The 27,649-nt window shown below is 46.0% G+C and overlaps 12 non-coding genes across 12 annotated transcripts; all 12 read right to left on the reverse strand.

The window, feature by feature from the left end:
- Window positions 1–1,175: 1,175 nt before the first annotated feature.
- On the reverse strand, window positions 1,176–1,366 carry LOC130310171 (U2 spliceosomal RNA). The gene has a single exon (XR_008858720.1). It is a non-coding gene; the product is annotated as a U2 spliceosomal RNA (small nuclear RNA).
- A 2,084-nt stretch (window positions 1,367–3,450) lies between these two features.
- LOC130310188 (U2 spliceosomal RNA) lies at window positions 3,451–3,641 on the reverse strand. Its single transcript, XR_008858737.1, has one exon. It is a non-coding gene; the product is annotated as a U2 spliceosomal RNA (small nuclear RNA).
- Window positions 3,642–5,723: 2,082 nt separating this feature from the next.
- Window positions 5,724–5,914, reverse strand: LOC130310189 (U2 spliceosomal RNA). Its single transcript, XR_008858738.1, has one exon. It is a non-coding gene; the product is annotated as a U2 spliceosomal RNA (small nuclear RNA).
- Window positions 5,915–8,003: 2,089 nt separating this feature from the next.
- Window positions 8,004–8,194, reverse strand: LOC130310190 (U2 spliceosomal RNA). The gene has a single exon (XR_008858739.1). It is a non-coding gene; the product is annotated as a U2 spliceosomal RNA (small nuclear RNA).
- A 2,077-nt stretch (window positions 8,195–10,271) lies between these two features.
- Window positions 10,272–10,462, reverse strand: LOC130310191 (U2 spliceosomal RNA). Its single transcript, XR_008858740.1, has one exon. It is a non-coding gene; the product is annotated as a U2 spliceosomal RNA (small nuclear RNA).
- Window positions 10,463–12,539: 2,077 nt separating this feature from the next.
- LOC130310192 (U2 spliceosomal RNA) lies at window positions 12,540–12,730 on the reverse strand. The gene has a single exon (XR_008858741.1). It is a non-coding gene; the product is annotated as a U2 spliceosomal RNA (small nuclear RNA).
- Window positions 12,731–14,811: 2,081 nt separating this feature from the next.
- On the reverse strand, window positions 14,812–15,002 carry LOC130310194 (U2 spliceosomal RNA). Its single transcript, XR_008858743.1, has one exon. It is a non-coding gene; the product is annotated as a U2 spliceosomal RNA (small nuclear RNA).
- Window positions 15,003–17,074: 2,072 nt separating this feature from the next.
- LOC130310196 (U2 spliceosomal RNA) lies at window positions 17,075–17,265 on the reverse strand. Its single transcript, XR_008858744.1, has one exon. It is a non-coding gene; the product is annotated as a U2 spliceosomal RNA (small nuclear RNA).
- Window positions 17,266–19,345: 2,080 nt separating this feature from the next.
- Window positions 19,346–19,536, reverse strand: LOC130310197 (U2 spliceosomal RNA). Its single transcript, XR_008858745.1, has one exon. It is a non-coding gene; the product is annotated as a U2 spliceosomal RNA (small nuclear RNA).
- Window positions 19,537–21,621: 2,085 nt separating this feature from the next.
- On the reverse strand, window positions 21,622–21,812 carry LOC130310198 (U2 spliceosomal RNA). The gene has a single exon (XR_008858746.1). It is a non-coding gene; the product is annotated as a U2 spliceosomal RNA (small nuclear RNA).
- Window positions 21,813–23,286: 1,474 nt separating this feature from the next.
- On the reverse strand, window positions 23,287–23,477 carry LOC130310199 (U2 spliceosomal RNA). The gene has a single exon (XR_008858747.1). It is a non-coding gene; the product is annotated as a U2 spliceosomal RNA (small nuclear RNA).
- Window positions 23,478–25,725: 2,248 nt separating this feature from the next.
- LOC130310200 (U2 spliceosomal RNA) lies at window positions 25,726–25,916 on the reverse strand. Its single transcript, XR_008858748.1, has one exon. It is a non-coding gene; the product is annotated as a U2 spliceosomal RNA (small nuclear RNA).
- Between the last annotated feature and the right edge of the window lie 1,733 nt (window positions 25,917–27,649).

Raw genomic sequence — 27,649 nt, forward strand, 5'->3', positions numbered from 1 at the left:
ATATATTTCTCCGCCGAAATCACTTTTAAACCCATTTCCACCTTTTTTTCCCTTCTCTTCCTCTTACTTTTTTTTCACGTTTTTTTACGTTTTTCTCCTTTTCGCCTCTTTTCTGGGCGTATTATTCTTCTTTTTCTTCTTTTTTTTCGTCTAATGCATACCCCATCAGTGCAGCAATGCTTATTCAATACCGCCAGCAGATGGAGACACTGGGGGATAATTTTCTAAGGATTTATACTGATTTTTCCTGTCTGAATTTGTCGCACAGAAAGTTGCAGGCCAAATATGTGTGACATTTCTGCGACTTTAGCTTCTAGAGCATTTTTACAACATTATACATAGGTGCTGAATACATAAAAAGCGACTGTTCAGCGACAGACAAGTCGCATCGGCTGAAAGTAGGCCAGAATGTCAGTCCATGTTGGAGCAGGTTTAGATACAGTCTAAAGCATAGATCTCAAAGTCTGTGCACAGAATTTAGCAAGGGCCTCGCACCTTCTGATGCATCAGGTAGGTGCACAATAGCATAGCCTAACCCTCTGTACTTTGGTCTATATTGATGCGGGACATAGACAGCCAGCTGATGACCAATCCATTAGTGCAATGGATGGCTGGAAGCATTTGTCTTTGCCTTTGCAATACCACAGAAGCAATGCATGGTCAATGTACAGCAATGACACACCTGTGTGAACAGCCAGGAGACCCCCCCCCCCCCATGTTATGTTACATAGTTACATAGTTAGTACGGTCGAAAAAAGACATATGTCCATCAAGTTCAACCAGGGAATTAAGGGGTAGGGGTGTGGCGCGATATTGGGGAAGGGATGAGATTTTATATTTCTTCATAAGCATTAATCTTATTTTGTCAATTAGGAACATTCAGCACCCACCCGCTATCAAGGCAGCTGCCTATCATGTCATGCCCTACCTGCACAGGTGTGCTGGCTACTCAAATGATCCAATTAAGGAGGCCATTTAGTCAGCAGCAGCAGAAGTCCTGTGCCTGGACGCTCCAACAGCGGCCAGACACAAGCAGAAGCAGAAGCAGCAGCAGCACCACCTTTTGTTTTTTGGCTGCAGCAGCAGCAGCAGCAAGGCCCACAGGGCTGGCTAGCTGGCTAGCCAGCAAGCAGGTAGCAATGAAAGTAGGAATCTTTCTTTTTAACCCTGTAAGGGGGTGGTGCACTGTACCCGAAGATACTGCCATATCGGGTCAATGCATAGGGCGACGGAAGCAAGCTTCGAAATCAGCCCCCGTTCTCAAAAATCCATTTAATATATGGTCCCCAGATAGGGGACGTATCAGATATTAAACTGATAAGAACAGATACTACACTTGATCTTAGCCAAAAGGCCGAGAAGCGATAACCGTGAAAGGGGCGGGCCCAACAAGGTCCCCTTCATGGGCACTATCACTGCTTGCTGTCAGGGAGGCTGCCAGACAATTTTCCATGCACACTCTGGGCTGGGGGGCAGTCAACCACCAGTACACACAGCAGAACCTAAACCCATACCATTATTGCTAAGCAGCAAGACAGGGGCCCATTGCACTCCCACGGGGCCTTTTTAAATGCAATCCATAACCCGGATTTGCCAGGAACCCTTCTTACTCCTCCTACTTGCATGTGACACTGGGCTTAGGATCTGCATAGGAAACACACACACAAGCACACACCTACCTTTGTTGCCTGCAGATGCCTCCTTGGCTGTCCCCAAACGGTATCAAACCAACACCCACGGGAAGCTGTAAGCATAGAGGACATGCCTGCACCCCATTGGACTTACCTGTGTGGGTTAAACCCGGGTTATTTGACAACCTATGGCGGTGATGGTTCTGCTCAGGCAGAGCAGTGCTGATGCTCCTCATAAAGCTGTCGCTGCTGTGAAGGTTCTAGGTGACATCACAAATCCCTATGGTTACATACACAACAAAGCTGGGTTGTTGTTGTTTACACTCTGCAAGGCCTGTGGAAGTGAGTGACATCATAGCACTGTAGTTCTGAGGGTTCTAGATGGATGCAACAATCTCCTGTTGCTTCTATGAAGGCCATAATAGACGACATCACCAAACAGCTCCATAGTCACATACACAGCAAAGGAGAGATGTTGTTTACACCTAGTGATGTCAGTGGTATTGAGTGACATCACAGCACAGTGCTAAGGCTCCTGGGCCTGGACACAGCAGCGGCTGCAATATCTCAACGGAGAATACGTTTATATATATGTGTGTGTGTGCGCGTATATATATATATATATATATATATATATATATATATATTTCTCCGCCGAAATCACTTTTAAACCCATTTCCACCTTTTTTTCCCTTCTCTTCCTCTTACTTTTTTTTCACGTTTTTTTACGTTTTTCTCCTTTTCGCCTCTTTTCTGGGCGTATTATTCTTCTTTTTCTTCTTTTTTTTCGTCTAATGCATACCCCATCAGTGCAGCAATGCTTATTCAATACCGCCAGCAGATGGAGACACTGGGGGATAATTTTCTAAGGATTTATACTGATTTTTCCTGTCTGAATTTGTCGCACAGAAAGTTGCAGGCCAAATATGTGTGACATTTCTGCGACTTTAGCTTCTAGAGCATTTTTACAACATTATACATAGGTGCTGAATACATAAAAAGCGACTGTTCAGCGACAGACAAGTCGCATCGGCTGAAAGTAGGCCAGAATGTCAGTCCATGTTGGAGCAGGTTTAGATACAGTCTAAAGCATAGATCTCAAAGTCTGTGCACAGAATTTAGCAAGGGCCTCGCACCTTCTGATGCATCAGGTAGGTGCACAATAGCATAGCCTAACCCTCTGTACTTTGGTCTATATTGATGCGGGACATAGACAGCCAGCTGATGACCAATCCATTAGTGCAATGGATGGCTGGAAGCATTTGTCTTTGCCTTTGCAATACCACAGAAGCAATGCATGGTCAATGTACAGCAATGACACACCTGTGTGAACAGCCAGGAGACCCCCCCCCCCCCCCCATGTTATGTTACATAGTTACATAGTTAGTACGGTCGAAAAAAGACATATGTCCATCGAGTTCAACCAGGGAATTAAGGGGTAGGGGTGTGGCGCGATATTGGGGAAGGGATGAGATTTTATATTTCTTCATAAGCATTAATCTTATTTTGTCAATTAGGAACATTCAGCACCCACCCGCTATCAAGGCAGCTGCCTATCATGTCATGCCCTACCTGCACAGGTGTGCTGGCTACTCAAATGATCCAATTAAGGAGGCCATTTAGTCAGCAGCAGCAGAAGTCCTGTGCCTGGACGCTCCAACAGCGGCCAGACACAAGCAGAAGCAGAAGCAGCAGCAGCACCACCTTTTGTTTTTTGGCTGCAGCAGCAGCAGCAGCAAGGCCCACAGGGCTGGCTAGCTGGCTAGCCAGCAAGCAGGTAGCAATGAAAGTAGGAATCTTTCTTTTTAACCCTGTAAGGGGGTGGTGCACTGTACCCGAAGATACTGCCATATCGGGTCAATGCATAGGGCGACGGAAGCAAGCTTCGAAATCGGCCCCCGTTCTCAAAAATCCATTTAATATATGGTCCCCAGATAGGGGACGTATCAGATATTAAACTGATAAGAACAGATACTACACTTGATCTTAGCCAAAAGGCCGAGAAGCGATAACCGTGAAAGGGGCGGGCCCAACAAGGTCCCCTTCATGGGCACTATCACTGCTTGCTGTCAGGGAGGCTGCCAGACAATTTTCCATGCACACTCTGGGCTGGGGGGCAGTCAACCACCAGTACACACAGCAGAACCTAAACCCATACCATTATTGCTAAGCAGCAAGACAGGGGCCCATTGCACTCCCACGGGGCCTTTTTAAATGCAATCCATAACCCGGATTTGCCAGGAACCCTTCTTACTCCTCCTACTTGCATGTGACACTGGGCTTAGGATCTGCATAGGAAACACACACACAAGCACACACCTACCTTTGTTGCCTGCAGATGCCTCCTTGGCTGTCCCCAAACGGTATCAAACCAACACCCACGGGAAGCTGTAAGCATAGAGGACATGCCTGCACCCCATTGGACTTACCTGTGTGGGTTAAACCCGGGTTATTTGACAACCTATGGCGGTGATGGTTCTGCTCAGGCAGAGCAGTGCTGATGCTCCTCATAAAGCTGTCGCTGCTGTGAAGGTTCTAGGTGACATCACAAATCCCTATGGTTACATACACAACAAAGCTGGGTTGTTGTTGTTTACACTCTGCAAGGCCTGTGGAAGTGAGTGACATCATAGCACTGTAGTTCTGAGGGTTCTAGATGGATGCAACAATCTCCTGTTGCTTCTATGAAGGCCATAATAGACGACATCACCAAACAGCTCCATAGTCACATACACAGCAAAGGAGAGATGTTGTTTACACCTAGTGATGTCAGTGGTATTGAGTGACATCACAGCACAGTGCTAAGGCTCCTGGGCCTGGACACAGCAGCGGCTGCAATATCTCAACGGAGAATACGTTTATATATATGTGTGTGTGTGCGCGTATATATATATATATATATATATATATATATATATATATTTCTCCGCCGAAATCACTTTTAAACCCATTTCCACCTTTTTTTCCCTTCTCTTCCTCTTACTTTTTTTTCACGTTTTTTTACGTTTTTCTGCTTTTCGCCTCTTTTCTGGGCGTATTATTCTTCTTTTTCTTCTTTTTTTTCGTCTAATGCATACCCCATCAGTGCAGCAATGCTTATTCAATACCGCCAGCAGATGGAGACACTGGGGGATAATTTTCTAAGGATTTATACTGATTTTTCCTGTCTGAATTTGTCGCACAGAAAGTTGCAGGCCAAATATGTGTGACATTTCTGCGACTTTAGCTTCTAGAGCATTTTTACAACATTATACATAGGTGCTGAATACATAAAAAGCGACTGTTCAGCGACAGACAAGTCGCATCGGCTGAAAGTAGGCCAGAATGTCAGTCCATGTTGGAGCAGGTTTAGATACAGTCTAAAGCATAGATGTCAAAGTCTGTGCTCAGAATTTAGCAAGGGCCTCGCACCTTCTGATGCATCAGGTAGGTGCACAATAGCATAGCCTAACCCTCTGTACTTTGGTCTATATTGATGCGGGACATAGACAGCCAGCTGATGACCAATCCATTAGTGCAATGGATGGCTGGAAGCATTTGTCTTTGCCTTTGCAATACCACAGAAGCAATGCATGGTCAATGTACAGCAATGACACACCTGTGTGAACAGCCAGGAGACCCCCCCCCCCCCCATGTTATGTTACATAGTTACATAGTTAGTACGGTCGAAAAAAGACATATGTCCATCAAGTTCAACCAGGGAATTAAGGGGTAGGGGTGTGGCGCGATATTGGGGAAGGGATGAGATTTTATATTTCTTCATAAGCATTAATCTTATTTTGTCAATTAGGAACATTCAGCACCCACCCGCTATCAAGGCAGCTGCCTATCATGTCATGCCCTACCTGCACAGGTGTGCTGGCTACTCAAATGATCCAATTAAGGAGGCCATTTAGTCAGCAGCAGCAGAAGTCCTGTGCCTGGACGCTCCAACAGCGGCCAGACACAAGCAGAAGCAGAAGCAGCAGCAGCACCACCTTTTGTTTTTTGGCTGCAGCAGCAGCAGCAGCAAGGCCCACAGGGCTGGCTAGCTGGCTAGCCAGCAAGCAGGTAGCAATGAAAGTAGGAATCTTTCTTTTTAACCCTGTAAGGGGGTGGTGCACTGTACCCGAAGATACTGCCATATCGGGTCAATGCATAGGGCGACGGAAGCAAGCTTCGAAATCGGCCCCCGTTCTCAAAAATCCATTTAATATATGGTCCCCAGATAGGGGACGTATCAGATATTAAACTGATAAGAACAGATACTACACTTGATCTTAGCCAAAAGGCCGAGAAGCGATAACCGTGAAAGGGGCGGGCCCAACAAGGTCCCCTTCATGGGCACTATCACTGCTTGCTGTCAGGGAGGCTGCCAGACAATTTTCCATGCACACTCTGGGCTGGGGGGCAGTCAACCACCAGTACACACAGCAGAACCTAAACCCATACCATTATTGCTAAGCAGCAAGACAGGGGCCCATTGCACTCCCACGGGGCCTTTTTAAATGCAATCCATAACCCGGATTTGCCAGGAACCCTTCTTACTCCTCCTACTTGCATGTGACACTGGGCTTAGGATCTGCATAGGAAACACACACACAAGCACACACCTACCTTTGTTGCCTGCAGATGCCTCCTTGGCTGTCCCCAAACGGTATCAAACCAACACCCACGGGAAGCTGTAAGCATAGAGGACATGCCTGCACCCCATTGGACTTACCTGTGTGGGTTAAACCCGGGTTATTTGACAACCTATGGCGGTGATGGTTCTGCTCAGGCAGAGCAGTGCTGATGCTCCTCATAAAGCTGTCGCTGCTGTGAAGGTTCTAGGTGACATCACAAATCCCTATGGTTACATACACAACAAAGCTGGGTTGTTGTTGTTTACACTCTGCAAGGCCTGTGGAAGTGAGTGACATCATAGCACTGTAGTTCTGAGGGTTCTAGATGGATGCAACAATCTCCTGTTGCTTCTATGAAGGCCATAATAGACGACATCACCAAACAGCTCCATAGTCACATACACAGCAAAGGAGAGATGTTGTTTACACCTAGTGATGTCAGTGGTATTGAGTGACATCACAGCACAGTGCTAAGGCTCCTGGGCCTGGACACAGCAGCGGCTGCAATATCTCAACGGAGAATACGTTTATATATATGTGTGTGTGTGCGCGTATATATATATATATATATATATATATATATATATATATATATATATTTCTCCGCCAAAATCACTTTTAAACCCATTTCCACCTTTTTTTCCCTTCTCTTCCTCTTACTTTTTTTTCACGTTTTTTTACGTTTTTCTCCTTTTCGCCTCTTTTCTGGGCGTATTATTCTTCTTTTTCTTCTTTTTTTTCGTCTAATGCATACCCCATCAGTGCAGCAATGCTTATTCAATACCGCCAGCAGATGGAGACACTGGGGGATAATTTTCTAAGGATTTATACTGATTTTTCCTGTCTGAATTTGTCGCACAGAAAGTTGCAGGCCAAATATGTGTGACATTTCTGCGACTTTAGCTTCTAGAGCATTTTTACAACATTATACATAGGTGCTGAATACATAAAAAGCGACTGTTCAGCGACAGACAAGTCGCATCGGCTGAAAGTAGGCCAGAATGTCAGTCCATGTTGGAGCAGGTTTAGATACAGTCTAAAGCATAGATCTCAAAGTCTGTGCACAGAATTTAGCAAGGGCCTCGCACCTTCTGATGCATCAGGTAGGTGCACAATAGCATAGCCTAACCCTCTGTACTTTGGTCTATATTGATGCGGGACATAGACAGCCAGCTGATGACCAATCCATTAGTGCAATGGATGGCTGGAAGCATTTGTCTTTGCCTTTGCAATACCACAGAAGCAATGCATGGTCAATGTACAGCAATGACACACCTGTGTGAACAGCCAGGAGACCCCCCCCCCCCATGTTATGTTACATAGTTACATAGTTAGTACGGTCGAAAAAAGACATATGTCCATCAAGTTCAACCAGGGAATTAAGGGGTAGGGGTGTGGCGCGATATTGGGGAAGGGATGAGATTTTATATTTCTTCATAAGCATTAATCTTATTTTGTCAATTAGGAACATTCAGCACCCACCCGCTATCAAGGCAGCTGCCTATCATGTCATGCCCTACCTGCACAGGTGTGCTGGCTACTCAAATGATCCAATTAAGGAGGCCATTTAGTCAGCAGCAGCAGAAGTCCTGTGCCTGGACGCTCCAACAGCGGCCAGACACAAGCAGAAGCAGAAGCAGCAGCAGCACCACCTTTTGTTTTTTGGCTGCAGCAGCAGCAAGCAGCAAGGCCCACAGGGCTGGCTAGCTGGCTAGCCAGCAAGCAGGTAGCAATGAAAGTAGGAATCTTTCTTTTTAACCCTGTAAGGGGGTGGTGCACTGTACCCGAAGATACTGCCATATCGGGTCAATGCATAGGGCGACGGAAGCAAGCTTCGAAATCGGCCCCCGTTCTCAAAAATCCATTTAATATATGGTCCCCAGATAGGGGACGTATCAGATATTAAACTGATAAGAACAGATACTACACTTGATCTTAGCCAAAAGGCCGAGAAGCGATAACCGTGAAAGGGGCGGGCCCAACAAGGTCCCCTTCATGGGCACTATCACTGCTTGCTGTCAGGGAGGCTGCCAGACAATTTTCCATGCACACTCTGGGCTGGGGGGCAGTCAACCACCAGTACACACAGCAGAACCTAAACCCATACCATTATTGCTAAGCAGCAAGACAGGGGCCCATTGCACTCCCACGGGGCCTTTTTAAATGCAATCCATAACCCGGATTTGCCAGGAACCCTTCTTACTCCTCCTACTTGCATGTGACACTGGGCTTAGGATCTGCATAGGAAACACACACACAAGCACACACCTACCTTTGTTGCCTGCAGATGCCTCCTTGGCTGTCCCCAAACGGTATCAAACCAACACCCACGGGAAGCTGTAAGCATAGAGGACATGCCTGCACCCCATTGGACTTACCTGTGTGGGTTAAACCCGGGTTATTTGACAACCTATGGCGGTGATGGTTCTGCTCAGGCAGAGCAGTGCTGATGCTCCTCATAAAGCTGTCGCTGCTGTGAAGGTTCTAGGTGACATCACAAATCCCTATGGTTACATACACAACAAAGCTGGGTTGTTGTTGTTTACACTCTGCAAGGCCTGTGGAAGTGAGTGACATCATAGCACTGTAGTTCTGAGGGTTCTAGATGGATGCAACAATCTCCTGTTGCTTCTATGAAGGCCATAATAGACGACATCACCAAACAGCTCCATAGTCACATACACAGCAAAGGAGAGATGTTGTTTACACCTAGTGATGTCAGTGGTATTGAGTGACATCACAGCACAGTGCTAAGGCTCCTGGGCCTGGACACAGCAGCGGCTGCAATATCTCAACGGAGAATACGTTTATATATATGTGTGTGTGTGCGCGTATATATATATATATATATATATATATATATATATATTTCTCCGCCGAAATCACTTTTAAACCCATTTCCACCTTTTTTTCCCTTCTCTTCCTCTTACTTTTTTTTCACGTTTTTTTACGTTTTTCTCCTTTTCGCCTCTTTTCTGGGCGTATTATTCTTCTTTTTCTTCTTTTTTTTCGTCTAATGCATACCCCATCAGTGCAGCAATGCTTATTCAATACCGCCAGCAGATGGAGACACTGGGGGATAATTTTCTAAGGATTTATACTGATTTTTCCTGTCTGCAATTTGTCGCACAGAAAGTTGCAGGCCAAATATGTGTGACATTTCTGCGACTTTAGCTTCTAGAGCATTTTTACAACATTATACATAGGTGCTGAATACATAAAAAGCGACTGTTCAGCGACAGACAAGTCGCATCGGCTGAAAGTAGGCCAGAATGTCAGTCCATGTTGGAGCAGGTTTAGATACAGTCTAAAGCATAGATCTCAAAGTCTGTGCACAGAATTTAGCAAGGGCCTCACACCTTCTGATGCATCAGGTAGGTGCACAATAGCATAGCCTAACCCTCTGTACTTTGGTCTATATTGATGCGGGACATAGACAGCCAGCTGATGACCAATCCATTAGTGCAATGGATGGCTGGAAGCATTTGTCTTTGCCTTTGCAATACCACAGAAGCAATGCATGGTCAATGTACAGCAATGACACACCTGTGTGAACAGCCAGGAGACCCCCCCCCCCATGTTATGTTACATAGTTACATAGTTAGTACGGTCGAAAAAAGACATATGTCCATCAAGTTCAACCAGGGAATTAAGGGGTAGGGGTGTGGCGCGATATTGGGGAAGGGATGAGATTTTATATTTCTTCATAAGCATTAATCTTATTTTGTCAATTAGGAACATTCAGCACCCACCCGCTATCAAGGCAGCTGCCTATCATGTCATGCCCTACCTGCACAGGTGTGCTGGCTACTCAAATGATCCAATTAAGGAGGCCATTTAGTCAGCAGCAGCAGAAGTCCTGTGCCTGGACGCTCCAACAGCGGCCAGACACAAGCAGAAGCAGAAGCAGCAGCAGCACCACCTTTTGTTTTTTGGCTGCAGCAGCAGCAGCAGCAAGGCCCACAGGGCTGGCTAGCTGGCTAGCCAGCAAGCAGGTAGCAATGAAAGTAGGAATCTTTCTTTTAACCCTGTAAGGGGGTGGTGCACTGTACCCGAAGATACTGCCATATCGGGTCAATGCATAGGGCGACGGAAGCAAGCTTCGAAATCGGCCCCCGTTCTCAAAAATCCATTTAATATATGGTCCCCAGATAGGGGACGTATCAGATATTAAACTGATAAGAACAGATACTACACTTGATCTTAGCCAAAAGGCCGAGAAGCGATAACCGTGAAAGGGGCGGGCCCAACAAGGTCCCCTTCATGGGCACTATCACTGCTTGCTGTCAGGGAGGCTGCCAGACAATTTTCCATGCACACTCTGGGCTGGGGGGCAGTCAACCACCAGTACACACAGCAGAACCTAAACCCATACCATTATTGCTAAGCAGCAAGACAGGGGCCCATTGCACTCCACGGGGCCTTTTTAAATGCAATCCATAACCCGGATTTGCCAGGAACCCTTCTTACTCCTCCTACTTGCATGTGACACTGGGCTTAGGATCTGCATAGGAAACACACACACAAGCACACACCTACCTTTGTTGCCTGCAGATGCCTCCTTGGCTGTCCCCAAACGGTATCAAACCAACACCCACGGGAAGCTGTAAGCATAGAGGACATGCCTGCACCCCATTGGACTTACCTGTGTGGGTTAAACCCGGGTTATTTGACAACCTATGGCGGTGATGGTTCTGCTCAGGCAGAGCAGTGCTGATGCTCCTCATAAAGCTGTCGCTGCTGTGAAGGTTCTAGGTGACATCACAAATCCCTATGGTTACATACACAACAAAGCTGGGTTGTTGTTGTTTACACTCTGCAAGGCCTGTGGAAGTGAGTGACATCATAGCACTGTAGTTCTGAGGGTTCTAGATGGATGCAACAATCTCCTGTTGCTTCTATGAAGGCCATAATAGACGACATCACCAAACAGCTCCATAGTCACATACACAGCAAAGGAGAGATGTTGTTTACACCTAGTGATGTCAGTGGTATTGAGTGACATCACAGCACAGTGCTAAGGCTCCTGGGCCTGGACACAGCAGCGGCTGCAATATCTCAACGGAGAATACGTTTATATATATGTGTGTGTGTGCGCGTATATATATATATATATATATATATATATATATATATTTCTCCGCCGAAATCACTTTTAAACCCATTTCCACCTTTTTTTCCCTTCTCTTCCTCTTACTTTTTTTTCACGTTTTCTTACGTTTTTCTCCTTTTCGCCTCTTTTCTGGGCGTATTATTCTTCTTTTTCTTCTTTTTTTTCGTCTAATGCATACCCCATCAGTGCAGCAATGCTTATTCAATACCGCCAGCAGATGGAGACACTGGGGGATAATTTTCTAAGGATTTATACTGATTTTTCCTGTCTGAATTTGTCGCACAGAAAGTTGCAGGCCAAATATGTGTGACATTTCTGCGACTTTAGCTTCTAGAGCATTTTTACAACATTATACATAGGTGCTGAATACATAAAAAGCGACTGTTCAGCGACAGACAAGTCGCATCGGCTGAAAGTAGGCCAGAATGTCAGTCCATGTTGGAGCAGGTTTAGATACAGTCTAAAGCATAGATCTCAAAGTCTGTGCACAGAATTTAGCAAGGGCCTCACACCTTCTGATGCATCAGGTAGGTGCACAATAGCATAGCCTAACCCTCTGTACTTTGGTCTATATTGATGCGGGACATAGACAGCCAGCTGATGACCAATCCATTAGTGCAATGGATGGCTGGAAGCATTTGTCTTTGCCTTTGCAATACCACAGAAGCAATGCATGGTCAATGTACAGCAATGACACACCTGTGTGAACAGCCAGGAGACCCCCCCCCCCCATGTTATGTTACATAGTTACATAGTTAGTACGGTCGAAAAAAGACATATGTCCATCAAGTTCAACCAGGGAATTAAGGGGTAGGGGTGTGGCGCGATATTGGGGAAGGGATGAGATTTTATATTTCTTCATAAGCATTAATCTTATTTTGTCAATTAGGAACATTCAGCACCCACCCGCTATCAAGGCAGCTGCCTATCATGTCATGCCCTACCTGCACAGGTGTGCTGGCTACTCAAATGATCCAATTAAGGAGGCCATTTAGTCAGCAGCAGCAGAAGTCCTGTGCCTGGACGCTCCAACAGCGGCCAGACACAAGCAGAAGCAGAAGCAGCAGCAGCACCACCTTTTGTTTTTTGGCTGCAGCAGCAGCAGCAGCAAGGCCCACAGGGCTGGCTAGCTGGCTAGCCAGCAAGCAGGTAGCAATGAAAGTAGGAATCTTTCTTTTTAACCCTGTAAGGGGGTGGTGCACTGTACCCGAAGATACTGCCATATCGGGTCAATGCATAGGGCGACGGAAGCAAGCTTCGAAATCGGCCCCCGTTCTCAAAAATCCATTTAATATATGGTCCCCAGATAGGGGACGTATCAGATATTAAACTGATAAGAACAGATACTACACTTGATCTTAGCCAAAAGGCCGAGAAGCGATAACCGTGAAAGGGGCGGGCCCAACAAGGTCCCCTTCATGGGCACTATCACTGCTTGCTGTCAGGGAGGCTGCCAGACAATTTTCCATGCACACTCTGGGCTGGGGGGCAGTCAACCACCAGTACACACAGCAGAACCTAAACCCATACCATTATTGCTAAGCAGCAAGACAGGGGCCCATTGCACTCCCACGGGGCCTTTTTAAATGCAATCCATAACCCGGATTTGCCAGGAACCCTTCTTACTCCTCCTACTTGCATGTGACACTGGGCTTAGGATCTGCATAGGAAACACACACACAAGCACACACCTACCTTTGTTGCCTGCAGATGCCTCCTTGGCTGTCCCCAAACGGTATCAAACCAACACCCACGGAAGCTGTAAGCATAGAGGACATGCCTGCACCCCATTGGACTTACCTGTGTGGGTTAAACCCGGGTTATTTGACAACCTATGGCGGTGATGGTTCTGCTCAGGCAGAGCAGTGCTGATGCTCCTCATAAAGCTGTCGCTGCTGTGAAGGTTCTAGGTGACATCACAAATCCCTATGGTTACATACACAACAAAGCTGGGTTGTTGTTGTTTACACTCTGCAAGGCCTGTGGAAGTGAGTGACATCATAGCACTGTAGTTCTGAGGGTTCTAGATGGATGCAACAATCTCCTGTTGCTTCTATGAAGGCCATAATAGACGACATCACCAAACAGCTCCATAGTCACATACACAGCAAAGGAGAGATGTTGTTTACACCTAGTGATGTCAGTGGTATTGAGTGACATCACAGCACAGTGCTAAGGCTCCTGGGCCTGGACACAGCAGCGGCTGCAATATCTCAACGGAGAATACGTTTATATATATGTGTGTGTGTGCGCGTATATATATATATATATATATATATATATATATATATATATATATTTCTCCGCCGAAATCACTTTTAAACCCATTTCCACCTTTTTTTCCCTTCTCTTCCTCTTACTTTTTTTTCACGTTTTTTTTACGTTTTTCTCCTTTTCGCCTCTTTTCTGGGCGTATTATTCTTCTTTTTCTTCTTTTTTTTCGTCTAATGCATACCCCATCAGTGCAGCAATGCTTATTCAATACCGCCAGCAGATGGAGACACTGGGGGATAATTTTCTAAGGATTTATACTGATTTTTCCTGTCTGAATTTGTCGCACAGAAAGTTGCAGGCCAAATATGTGTGACATTTCTGCGACTTTAGCTTCTAGAGCATTTTTACAACATTATACATAGGTGCTGAATACATAAAAAGCGACTGTTCAGCGACAGACAAGTCGCATCGGCTGAAAGTAGGTCAGAATGTCAGTCCATGTTGGAGCAGGTTTAGATACAGTCTAAAGCATAGATCTCAAAGTCTGTGCACAGAATTTAGCAAGGGCCTCGCACCTTCTGATGCATCAGGTAGGTGCACAATAGCATAGCCTAACCCTCTGTACTTTGGTCTATATTGATGCGGGACATAGACAGCCAGCTGATGACCAATCCATTAGTGCAATGGATGGCTGGAAGCATTTGTCTTTGCCTTTGCAATACCACAGAAGCAATGCATGGTCAATGTACAGCAATGACACACCTGTGTGAACAGCCAGGAGACCCCCCCCCCCCATGTTATGTTACATAGTTACATAGTTAGTACGGTCGAAAAAAGACATATGTCCATCAAGTTCAACCAGGGAATTAAGGGGTAGGGGTGTGGCGCGATATTGGGGAAGGGATGAGATTTTATATTTCTTCATAAGCATTAATCTTATTTTGTCAATTAGGAACATTCAGCACCCACCCGCTATCAAGGCAGCTGCCTATCATGCCCTACCTGCACAGGTGTGCTGGCTACTCAAATGATCCAATTAAGGAGGCCATTTAGTCAGCAGCAGCAGAAGTCCTGTGCCTGGACGCTCCAACAGCGGCCAGACACAAGCAGAAGCAGAAGCAGCAGCAGCACCACCTTTTGTTTTTTGGCTGCAGCAGCAGCAGCAGCAAGGCCCACAGGGCTGGCTAGCTGGCTAGCCAGCAAGCAGGTAGCAATGAAAGTAGGAATCTTTCTTTTTAACCCTGTAAGGGGGTGGTGCACTGTACCCGAAGATACTGCCATATCGGGTCAATGCATAGGGCGACGGAAGCAAGCTTCGAAATCGGCCCCCGTTCTCAAAAATCCATTTAATATATGGTCCCCAGATAGGGGACGTATCAGATATTAAACTGATAAGAACAGATACTACACTTGATCTTAGCCAAAAGGCCGAGAAGCGATAACCGTGAAAGGGGCGGGCCCAACAAGGTCCCCTTCATGGGCACTATCACTGCTTGCTGTCAGGGAGGCTGCCAGACAATTTTCCATGCACACTCTGGGCTGGGGGGCAGTCAACCACCAGTACACACAGCAGAACCTAAACCCATACCATTATTGCTAAGCAGCAAGACAGGGGCCCATTGCACTCCCACGGGGCCTTTTTAAATGCAATCCATAACCCGGATTTGCCAGGAACCCTTCTTACTCCTCCTACTTGCATGTGACACTGGGCTTAGGATCTGCATAGGAAACACACACACAAGCACACACCTACCTTTGTTGCCTGCAGATGCCTCCTTGGCTGTCCCCAAACGGTATCAAACCAACACCCACGGGAAGCTGTAAGCATAGAGGACATGCCTGCACCCCATTGGACTTACCTGTGTGGGTTAAACCCGGGTTATTTGACAACCTATGGCGGTGATGGTTCTGCTCAGGCAGAGCAGTGCTGATGCTCCTCATAAAGCTGTCGCTGCTGTGAAGGTTCTAGGTGACATCACAAATCCCTATGGTTACATACACAACAAAGCTGGGTTGTTGTTGTTTACACTCTGCAAGGCCTGTGGAAGTGAGTGACATCATAGCACTGTAGTTCTGAGGGTTCTAGATGGATGCAACAATCTCCTGTTGCTTCTATGAAGGCCATAATAGACGACATCACCAAACAGCTCCATAGTCACATACACAGCAAAGGAGAGATGTTGTTTACACCTAGTGATGTCAGTGGTATTGAGTGACATCACAGCACAGTGCTAAGGCTCCTGGGCCTGGACACAGCAGCGGCTGCAATATCTCAACGGAGAATACGTTTATATATATGTGTGTGTGTGCGCGTATATATATATATATATATATATATATATATTTCTCCGCCGAAATCACTTTTAAACCCATTTCCACCTTTTTTTCCCTTCTCTTCCTCTTACTTTTTTTTCACGTTTTTTTACGTTTTTCTCCTTTTCGCCTCTTTTCTGGGCGTATTATTCTTCTTTTTCTTCTTTTTTTTCGTCTAATGCATACCCCATCAGTGCAGCAATGCTTATTCAATACCGCCAGCAGATGGAGACACTGGGGGATAATTTTCTAAGGATTTATACTGATTTTTCCTGTCTGAATTTGTCGCACAGAAAGTTGCAGGCCAAATATGTGTGACATTTCTGCGACTTTAGCTTCTAGAGCATTTTTACAACATTATACATAGGTGCTGAATACATAAAAAGCGACTGTTCAGCGACAGACAAGTCGCATCGGCTGAAAGTAGGCCAGAATGTCAGTCCATGTTGGAGCAGGTTTAGATACAGTCTAAAGCATAGATCTCAAAGTCTGTGCACAGAATTTAGCAAGGGCCTCACACCTTCTGATGCATCAGGTAGGTGCACAATAGCATAGCCTAACCCTCTGTACTTTGGTCTATATTGATGCGGGACATAGACAGCCAGCTGATGACCAATCCATTAGTGCAATGGATGGCTGGAAGCATTTGTCTTTGCCTTTGCAATACCACAGAAGCAATGCATGGTCAATGTACAGCAATGACACACCTGTGTGAACAGCCAGGAGACCCCCCCCCCCCATGTTATGTTACATAGTTACATAGTTAGTACGGTCGAAAAAAGACATATGTCCATCAAGTTCAACCAGGGAATTAAGGGGTAGGGGTGTGGCGCGATATTGGGGAAGGGATGAGATTTTATATTTCTTCATAAGCATTAATCTTATTTTGTCAATTAGGAACATTCAGCACCCACCCGCTATCAAGGCAGCTGCCTATCATGTCATGCCCTACCTGCACAGGTGTGCTGGCTACTCAAATGATCCAATTAAGGAGGCCATTTAGTCAGCAGCAGCAGAAGTCCTGTGCCTGGACGCTCCAACAGCGGCCAGACACAAGCAGAAGCAGAAGCAGCAGCAGCACCACCTTTTGTTTTTTGGCTGCAGCAGCAGCAGCAGCTAGGCCCACAGGGCTGGCTAGCTGGCTAGCCAGCAAGCAGGTAGCAATGAAAGTAGGAATCTTTCTTTTTAACCCTGTAAGGGGGTGGTGCACTGTACCCGAAGATACTGCCATATCGGGTCAATGCATAGGGCGACGGAAGCAAGCTTCGAAATCGGCCCCCGTTCTCAAAAATCCATTTAATATATGGTCCCCAGATAGGGGACGTATCAGATATTAAACTGATAAGAACAGATACTACACTTGATCTTAGCCAAAAGGCCGAGAAGCGATAACCGTGAAAGGGGCGGGCCCAACAAGGTCCCCTTCATGGGCACTATCACTGCTTGCTGTCAGGGAGGCTGCCAGACAATTTTCCATGCACACTCTGGGCTGGGGGGCAGTCAACCACCAGTACACACAGCAGAACCTAAACCCATACCATTATTGCTAAGCAGCAAGACAGGGGCCCATTGCACTCCCACGGGGCCTTTTTAAATGCAATCCATAACCCGGATTTGCCAGGAACCCTTCTTACTCCTCCTACTTGCATGTGACACTGGGCTTAGGATCTGCATAGGAAACACACACACAAGCACACACCTACCTTTGTTGCCTGCAGATGCCTCCTTGGCTGTCCCCAAACGGTATCAAACCAACACCCACGGGAAGCTGTAAGCATAGAGGACATGCCTGCACCCCATTGGACTTACCTGTGTGGGTTAAACCCGGGTTATTTGACAACCTATGGCGGTGATGGTTCTGCTCAGGCAGAGCAGTGCTGATGCTCCTCATAAAGCTGTCGCTGCTGTGAAGGTTCTAGGTGACATCACAAATCCCTATGGTTACATACACAACAAAGCTGGGTTGTTGTTGTTTACACTCTGCAAGGCCTGTGGAAGTGAGTGACATCATAGCACTGTAGTTCTGAGGGTTCTAGATGGATGCAACAATCTCCTGTTGCTTCTATGAAGGCCATAATAGACGACATCACCAAACAGCTCCATAGTCACATACACAGCAAAGGAGAGATGTTGTTTACACCTAGTGATGTCAGTGGTATTGAGTGACATCACAGCACAGTGCTAAGGCTCCTGGGCCTGGACACAGCAGCGGCTGCAATATCTCAACGGAGAATACGTTTATATATATGTGTGTGTGTGCGCGTATATATATATATATATATATATATATATATATATATATTTCTCCGCCGAAATCACTTTTAAACCCATTTCCACCTTTTTTTCCCTTCTCTTCCTCTTACTTTTTTTTCACGTTTTTTTACGTTTTTCTCCTTTTCGCCTCTTTTCTGGGCGTATTATTCTTCTTTTTCTTCTTTTTTTTCGTCTAATGCATACCCCATCAGTGCAGCAATGCTTATTCAATACCGCCAGCAGATGGAGACACTGGGGGATAATTTTCTAAGGATTTATACTGATTTTTCCTGTCTGAATTTGTCGCACAGAAAGTTGCAGGCCAAATATGTGTGACATTTCTGCGACTTTAGCTTCTAGAGCATTTTTACAACATTATACATAGGTGCTGAATACATAAAAAGCGACTGTTCAGCGACAGACAAGTCGCATCGGCTGAAAGTAGGCCAGAATGTCAGTCCATGTTGGAGCAGGTTTAGATACAGTCTAAAGCATAGATCTCAAAGTCTGTGCACAGAATTTAGCAAGGGCCTCGCACCTTCTGATGCATCAGGTAGGTGCACAATAGCATAGCCTAACCCTCTGTACTTTGGTCTATATTGATGCGGGACATAGACAGCCAGCTGATGACCAATCCATTAGTGCAATGGATGGCTGGAAGCATTTGTCTTTGCCTTTGCAATACCACAGAAGCAATGCATGGTCAATGTACAGCAATGACACACCTGTGTGAACAGCCAGGAGACCCCCCCCCCCCATGTTATGTTACATAGTTACATAGTTAGTACGGTCGAAAAAAGACATATGTCCATCAAGTTCAACCAGGGAATTAAGGGGTAGGGGTGTGGCGCGATATTGGGGAAGGGATGAGATTTTATATTTCTTCATAAGCATTAATCTTATTTTGTCAATTAGGAACATTCAGCACCCACCCGCTATCAAGGCAGCTGCCTATCATGTCATGCCCTACCTGCACAGGTGTGCTGGCTACTCAAATGATCCAATTAAGGAGGCCATTTAGTCAGCAGCAGCAGAAGTCCTGTGCCTGGACGCTCCAACAGCGGCCAGACACAAGCAGAAGCAGAAGCAGCAGCAGCACCACCTTTTGTTTTTTGGCTGCAGCAGCAGCAGCAGCAAGGCCCACAGGGCTGGCTAGCTGGCTAGCCAGCAAGCAGGTAGCAATGAAAGTAGGAATCTTTCTTTTTAACCCTGTAAGGGGGTGGTGCACTGTACCCGAAGATACTGCCATATCGGGTCAATGCATAGGGCGACGGAAGCAAGCTTCGAAATCGGCCCCCGTTCTCAAAAATCCATTTAATATATGGTCCCCAGATAGGGGACGTATCAGATATTAAACTGATAAGAACAGATACTACACTTGATCTTAGCCAAAAGGCCGAGAAGCGATAACCGTGAAAGGGGCGGGCCCAACAAGGTCCCCTTCATGGGCACTATCACTGCTTGCTGTCAGGGAGGCTGCCAGACAATTTTCCATGCACACTCTGGGCTGGGGGGCAGTCAACCACCAGTACACACAGCAGAACCTAAACCCATACCATTATTGCTAAGCAGCAAGACAGGGGCCCATTGCACTCCCACGGGGCCTTTTTAAATGCAATCCATAACCCGGATTTGCCAGGAACCCTTCTTACTCCTCCTACTTGCATGTGACACTGGGCTTAGGATCTGCATAGGAAACACACACACAAGCACACACCTACCTTTGTTGCCTGCAGATGCCTCCTTGGCTGTCCCCAAACGGTATCAAACCAACACCCACGGGAAGCTGTAAGCATAGAGGACATGCCTGCACCCCATTGGACTTACCTGTGTGGGTTAAACCCGGGTTATTTGACAACCTATGGCGGTGATGGTTCTGCTCAGGCAGAGCAGTGCTGATGCTCCTCATAAAGCTGTCGCTGCTGTGAAGGTTCTAGGTGACATCACAAATCCCTATGGTTACATACACAACAAAGCTGGGTTGTTGTTGTTTACACTCTGCAAGGCCTGTGGAAGTGAGTGACATCATAGCACTGTAGTTCTGAGGGTTCTAGATGGATGCAACAATCTCCTGTTGCTTCTATGAAGGCCATAATAGACGACATCACCAAACAGCTCCATAGTCACATACACAGCAAAGGAGAGATGTTGTTTACACCTAGTGATGTCAGTGGTATTGAGTGACATCACAGCACAGTGCTAAGGCTCCTGGGCCTGGACACAGCAGCGGCTGCAATATCTCAACGGAGAATACGTTTATATATATGTGTGTGTGTGCGCATATATATATATATATATATATATATATATATATATATATATATTTCTCCGCCGAAATCACTTTTAAACCCATTTCCACCTTTTTTTCCCTTCTCTTCCTCTTACTTTTTTTTCACGTTTTTTTAAGTTTTTCTCCTTTTCGCCTCTTTTCTGGGCGTATTATTCTTCTTTTTCTTCTTTTTTTTCGTCTAATGCATACCCCATCAGTGCAGCAATGCTTATTCAATACCGCCAGCAGATGGAGACACTGGGGGATAATTTTCTAAGGATTTATACTGATTTTTCCTGTCTGAATTTGTCGCACAGAAAGTTGCAGGCCAAATATGTGTGACATTTCTGCGACTTTAGCTTCTAGAGCATTTTTACAACATTATACATAGGTGCTGAATACATAAAAAGCGACTGTTCAGCGACAGACAAGTCGCATCGGCTGAAAGTAGGCCAGAATGTCAGTCCATGTTGGAGCAGGTTTAGATACAGTCTAAAGCATAGATCTCAAAGTCTGTGCACAGAATTTAGCAAGGGCCTCGCACCTTCTGATGCATCAGGTAGGTGCACAATAGCATAGCCTAACCCTCTGTACTTTGGTCTATATTGATGCGGGACATAGACAGCCAGCTGATGACCAATCCATTAGTGCAATGGATGGCTGGAAGCATTTGTCTTTGCCTTTGCAATACCACAGAAGCAATGCATGGTCAATGTACAGCAATGACACACCTGTGTGAACAGCCAGGAGACCCCCCCCCCCCCATGTTATGTTACATAGTTACATAGTTAGTACGGTCGAAAAAAGACATATGTCCATCAAGTTCAACCAGGGAATTAAGGGGTAGGGGTGTGGCGCGATATTGGGGAAGGGATGAGATTTTATATTTCTTCATAAGCATTAATCTTATTTTGTCAATTAGGAACATTCAGCACCCACCCGCTATCAAGGCAGCTGCCTATCATGTCATGCCCTACCTGCACAGGTGTGCTGGCTACTCAAATGATCCAATTAAGGAGGCCATTTAGTCAGCAGCAGCAGAAGTCCTGTGCCTGGACGCTCCAACAGCGGCCAGACACAAGCAGAAGCAGAAGCAGCAGCAGCACCACCTTTTGTTTTTTGGCTGCAGCAGCAGCAGCAGCAAGGCCCACAGGGCTGGCTAGCTGGCTAGCCAGCAAGCAGGTAGCAATGAAAGTAGGAATCTTTCTTTTTAACCCTGTAAGGGGGTGGTGCACTGTACCCGAAGATACTGCCATATCGGGTCAATGCATAGGGCGACGGAAGCAAGCTTCGAAATCGGCCCCCGTTCTCAAAAATCCATTTAATATATGGTCCCCAGATAGGGGACGTATCAGATATTAAACTGATAAGAACAGATACTACACTTGATCTTAGCCAAAAGGCCGAGAAGCGATAACCGTGAAAGGGGCGGGCCCAACAAGGTCCCCTTCATGGGCACTATCACTGCTTGCTGTCAGGGAGGCTGCCAGACAATTTTCCATGCACACTCTGGGCTGGGGGGCAGTCAACCACCAGTACACACAGCAGAACCTAAACCCATACCATTATTGCTAAGCAGCAAGACAGGGGCCCATTGCACTCCCACGGGGCCTTTTTAAATGCAATCCATAACCCGGATTTGCCAGGAACCCTTCTTACTCCTCCTACTTGCATGTGACACTGGGCTTAGGATCTGCATAGGAAACACACACACAAGCACACACCTACCTTTGTTGCCTGCAGATGCCTCCTTGGCTGTCCCCAAACGGTATCAAACCAACACCCACGGGAAGCTGTAAGCATAGAGGACATGCCTGCACCCCATTGGACTTACCTGTGTGGGTTAAACCCGGGTTATTTGACAACCTATGGCGGTGATGGTTCTGCTCAGGCAGAGCAGTGCTGATGCTCCTCATAAAGCTGTCGCTGCTGTGAAGGTTCTAGGTGACATCACAAATCCCTATGGTTACATACACAACAAAGCTGGGTTGTTGTTGTTTACACTCTGCAAGGCCTGTGGAAGTGAGTGACATCATAGCACTGTAGTTCTGAGGGTTCTAGATGGATGCAACAATCTCCTGTTGCTTCTATGAAGGCCATAATAGAAGACATCACCAAACAGCTCCATAGTCACATACACAGCAAAGGAGAGATGTTGTTTACACCTAGTGATGTCAGTGGTATTGAGTGACATCACAGCACAGTGCTAAGGCTCCTGGGCCTGGACACAGCAGCGGCTGCAATATCTCAACGGAGAATACGTTTATATATATGTGTGTGTGTGCGCGTATATATATATATATATATATATATATATATATATATATATATATATTTCTCCGCCGAAATCACTTTTAAACCCATTTCCACCTTTTTTTCCCTTCTCTTCCTCTTACTTTTTTTTCACGTTTTTTTACGTTTTTCTCCTTTTCGCCTCTTTTCTGGGCGTATTATTCTTCTTTTTCTTCTTTTTTTTCGTCTAATGCATACCCCATCAGTGCAGCAATGCTTATTCAATACCGCCAGCAGATGGAGACACTGGGGGATTATATTTCTTCATAAGCATTAATCTTATTTTGTCAATTAGGAACATTCAGCACCCACCCGCTATCAAGGCAGCTGCCTATCATGTCATGCCCTACCTGCACAGGTGTGCTGGCTACTCAAATGATCCAATTAAGGAGGCCATTTAGTCAGCAGCAGCAGAAGTCCTGTGCCTGGACGCTCCAACAGCGGCCAGACACAAGCAGAAGCAGAAGCAGCAGCAGCACCACCTTTTGTTTTTTGGCTGCAGCAGCAGCAGCAGCAAGGCCCACAGGGCTGGCTAGCTGGCTAGCCAGCAAGCAGGTAGCAATGAAAGTAGGAATCTTTCTTTTTAACCCTGTAAGGGGGTGGTGCACTGTACCCGAAGATACTGCCATATCGGGTCAATGCATAGGGCGACGGAAGCAAGCTTCGAAATCGGCCCCCGTTCTCAAAAATCCATTTAATATATGGTCCCCAGATAGGGGACGTATCAGATATTAAACTGATAAGAACAGATACTACACTTGATCTTAGCCAAAAGGCCGAGAAGCGATAACCGTGAAAGGGGCGGGCCCAACAAGGTCCCCTTCATGGGCACTATCACTGCTTGCTGTCAGGGAGGCTGCCAGACAATTTTCCATGCACACTCTGGGCTGGGGGGCAGTCAACCACCAGTACACACAGCAGAACCTAAACCCATACCATTATTGCTAAGCAGCAAGACAGGGGCCCATTGCACTCCCACGGGGCCTTTTTAAATGCAATCCATAACCCGGATTTGCCAGGAACCCTTCTTACTCCTCCTACTTGCATGTGACACTGGGCTTAGGATCTGCATAGGAAACACACACACAAGCACACACCTACCTTTGTTGCCTGCAGATGCCTCCTTGGCTGTCCCCAAACGGTATCAAACCAACACCCACGGGAAGCTGTAAGCATAGAGGACATGCCTGCACCCCATTGGACTTACCTGTGTGGGTTAAACCCGGGTTATTTGACAACCTATGGCGGTGATGGTTCTGCTCAGGCAGAGCAGTGCTGATGCTCCTCATAAAGCTGTCGCTGCTGTGAAGGTTCTAGGTGACATCACAAATCCCTATGGTTACATACACAACAAAGCTGGGTTGTTGTTGTTTACACTCTGCAAGACCTGTGGAAGTGAGTGACATCATAGCACTGTAGTTCTGAGGGTTCTAGATGGATGCAACAATCTCCTGTTGCTTCTATGAAGGCCATAATAGACGACATCACCAAACAGCTCCATAGTCACATACACAGCAAAGGAGAGATGTTGTTTACACCTAGTGATGTCAGTGGTATTGAGTGACATCACAGCACAGTGCTAAGGCTCCTGGGCCTGGACACAGCAGCGGCTGCAATATCTCAACGGAGAATACGTTTATATATATGTGTGTGTGTGCGCGTGTTTTCTCCTTGTGAGCTCAGAAATGCTTATGACTTGATAAAGGGAGGAATCCCGAAAGCTTGTCTCTACAAAATCTTGTTAGTCCAATAAAAAAGGTATTACAAGATACTGCAACTACCGATGATTTTGCTTTTTGCATCACTGGACTAATACGGCTACTCCTAACTAATATATATATATATATATATATATATATATATATTTCTCCGCCGAAATCACTTTTAAACCCATTTCCACCTTTTTTTCCCTTCTCTTCCTCTTACTTTTTTTTCACGTTTTTTTACGTTTTTCTCCTTTTCGCCTCTTTTCTGGGCGTATTATTCTTCTTTTTCTTCTTTTTTTTCGTCTAATGCATACCCCATCAGTGCAGCAATGCTTATTCAATACCGCCAGCAGATGGAGACACTGGGGGATAATTTTCTAAGGATTTATACTGATTTTTCCTGTCTGAATTTGTCACACAGAAAGTTGCAGGCCAAATATGTGTGACATTTCTGCGACTTTAGCTTCTAGAGCATTTTTACAACATTATACATAGGTGCTGAATACATAAAAAGCGACTGTTCAGCGACAGACAAGTCGCATCGGCTGAAAGTAGGCCAGAATGTCAGTCCATGTTGGAGCAGGTTTAGATACAGTCTAAAGCATAGATCTCAAAGTCTGTGCACAGAATTTAGCAAGGGCCTCGCACCTTCTGATGCATCAGGTAGGTGCACAATAGCATAGCCTAACCCTCTGTACTTTGGTCTATATTGATGCGGGACATAGACAGCCAGCTGATGACCAATCCATTAGTGCAATGGATGGCTGGAAGCATTTGTCTTTGCCTTTGCAATACCACAGAAGCAATGCATGGTCAATGTACAGCAATGACACACCTGTGTGAACAGCCAGGAGACCCCCCCCCCCCCCCATGTTATGTTACATAGTTACATAGTTAGTACGGTCGAAAAAAGACATATGTCCATCAAGTTCAACCAGGGAATTAAGGGGTAGGGGTGTGGCGCGATATTGGGGAAGGGATGAGATTTTATATTTCTTCATAAGCATTAATCTTATTTTGTCAATTAGGAACATTCAGCACCCACCCGCTATCAAGGCAGCTGCCTATCATGTCATGCCCTACCTGCACAGGTGTGCTGGCTACTCAAATGATCCAATTAAGGAGGCCATTTAGTCAGCAGCAGCAGAAGTCCTGTGCCTGGACGCTCCAACAGCGGCCAGACACAAGCAGAAGCAGAAGCAGCAGCAGCACCACCTTTTGTTTTTTGGCTGCAGCAGCAGCAGCAGCAAGGCCCACAGGGCTGGCTAGCTGGCTAGCCAGCAAGCAGGTAGCAATGAAAGTAGGAATCTTTCTTTTTAACCCTGTAAGGGGGTGGTGCACTGTACCCGAAGATACTGCCATATCGGGTCAATGCATAGGGCGACGGAAGCAAGCTTCGAAATCGGCCCCCGTTCTCAAAAATCCATTTAATATATGGTCCCCAGATAGGGGACGTATCAGATATTAAACTGATAAGAACAGATACTACACTTGATCTTAGCCAAAAGGCCGAGAAGCGATAACCGTGAAAGGGGCGGGCCCAACAAGGTCCCCTTCATGGGCACTATCACTGCTTGCTGTCAGGGAGGCTGCCAGACAATTTTCCATGCACACTCTGGGCTGGGGGGCAGTCAACCACCAGTACACACAGCAGAACCTAAACCCATACCATTATTGCTAAGCAGCAAGACAGGGGCCCATTGCACTCCCACGGGGCCTTTTTAAATGCAATCCATAACCCGGATTTGCCAGGAACCCTTCTTACTCCTCCTACTTGCATGTGACACTGGGCTTAGGATCTGCATAGGAAACACACACACAAGCACACACCTACCTTTGTTGCCTGCAGATGCCTCCTTGGCTGTCCCCAAACGGTATCAAACCAACACCCACGGGAAGCTGTAAGCATAGAGGACATGCCTGCACCCCATTGGACTTACCTGTGTGGGTTAAACCCGGGTTATTTGACAACCTATGGCGGTGATGGTTCTGCTCAGGCAGAGCAGTGCTGATGCTCCTCATAAAGCTGTCGCTGCTGTGAAGGTTCTAGGTGACATCACAAATCCCTATGGTTACATACACAACAAAGCTGGGTTGTTGTTGTTTACACTCTGCAAGGCCTGTGGAAGTGAGTGACATCATAGCACTGTAGTTCTGAGGGTTCTAGATGGATGCAACAATCTCCTGTTGCTTCTATGAAGGCCATAATAGACGACATCACCAAACAGCTCCATAGTCACATACACAGCAAAGGAGAGATGTTGTTTACACCTAGTGATGTCAGTGGTATTGAGTGACATCACAGCACAGTGCTAAGGCTCCTGGGCCTGGACACAGCAGCGGCTGCAATATCTCAACGGAGAATACGTTTATATATATGTGTGTGTGTGCGCGTATATATATATATATATATATATATATATATATATATATATATATATATTTCTCCGCCGAAATCACTTTTAAACCCATTTCCACCTTTTTTTCCCTTCTCTTCCTCTTACTTTTTTTTCACGTTTTTTTACGTTTTTCTCCTTTTCGCCTCTTTTCTGGGCGTATTATTCTTCTTTTTCTTCTTTTTTTTCGTCTAATGCATACCCCATCAGTGCAGCAATGCTTATTCAATACCGCCAGCAGATGGAGACACTGGGGGATAATTTTCTAAGGATTTATACTGATTTTTCCTGTCTGAATTTGTCGCACAGAAAGTTGCAGGCCAAATATGTGTGACATTTCTGCGACTTTAGCTTCTAGAGCATTTTTACAACATTATACATAGGTGCTGAATACATAAAAAGCGACTGTTCAGCGACAGACAAGTCGCATCGGCTGAAAGTAGGCCAGAATGTCAGTCCATGTTGGAGCAGGTTTAGATACAGTCTAAAGCATAGATCTCAAAGTCTGTGCACAGAATTTAGCAAGGGCCTCGCACCTTCTGATGCATCAGGTAGGTGCACAATAGCATAGCCTAACCCTCTGTACTTTGGTCTATATTGATGCGGGACATAGACAGCCAGCTGATGACCAATCCATTAGTGCAATGGATGGCTGGAAGCATTTGTCTTTGCCTTTGCAATACCACAGAAGCAATGCATGGTCAATGTACAGCAATGACACACCTGTGTGAACAGCCAGGAGACCCCCCCCCCCCATGTTATGTTACATAGTTACATAGTTAGTACGGTCGAAAAAAGACATATGTCCATCAAGTTCAACCAGGGAATTAAGGGGTAGGGGTGTGGCGCGATATTGGG

Source organism: Hyla sarda, unplaced genomic scaffold (genome assembly GCF_029499605.1).
Source record: "Hyla sarda isolate aHylSar1 unplaced genomic scaffold, aHylSar1.hap1 scaffold_1560, whole genome shotgun sequence".
In the NCBI taxonomy this organism is placed as follows: domain Eukaryota; kingdom Metazoa; phylum Chordata; class Amphibia; order Anura; family Hylidae; genus Hyla; species Hyla sarda.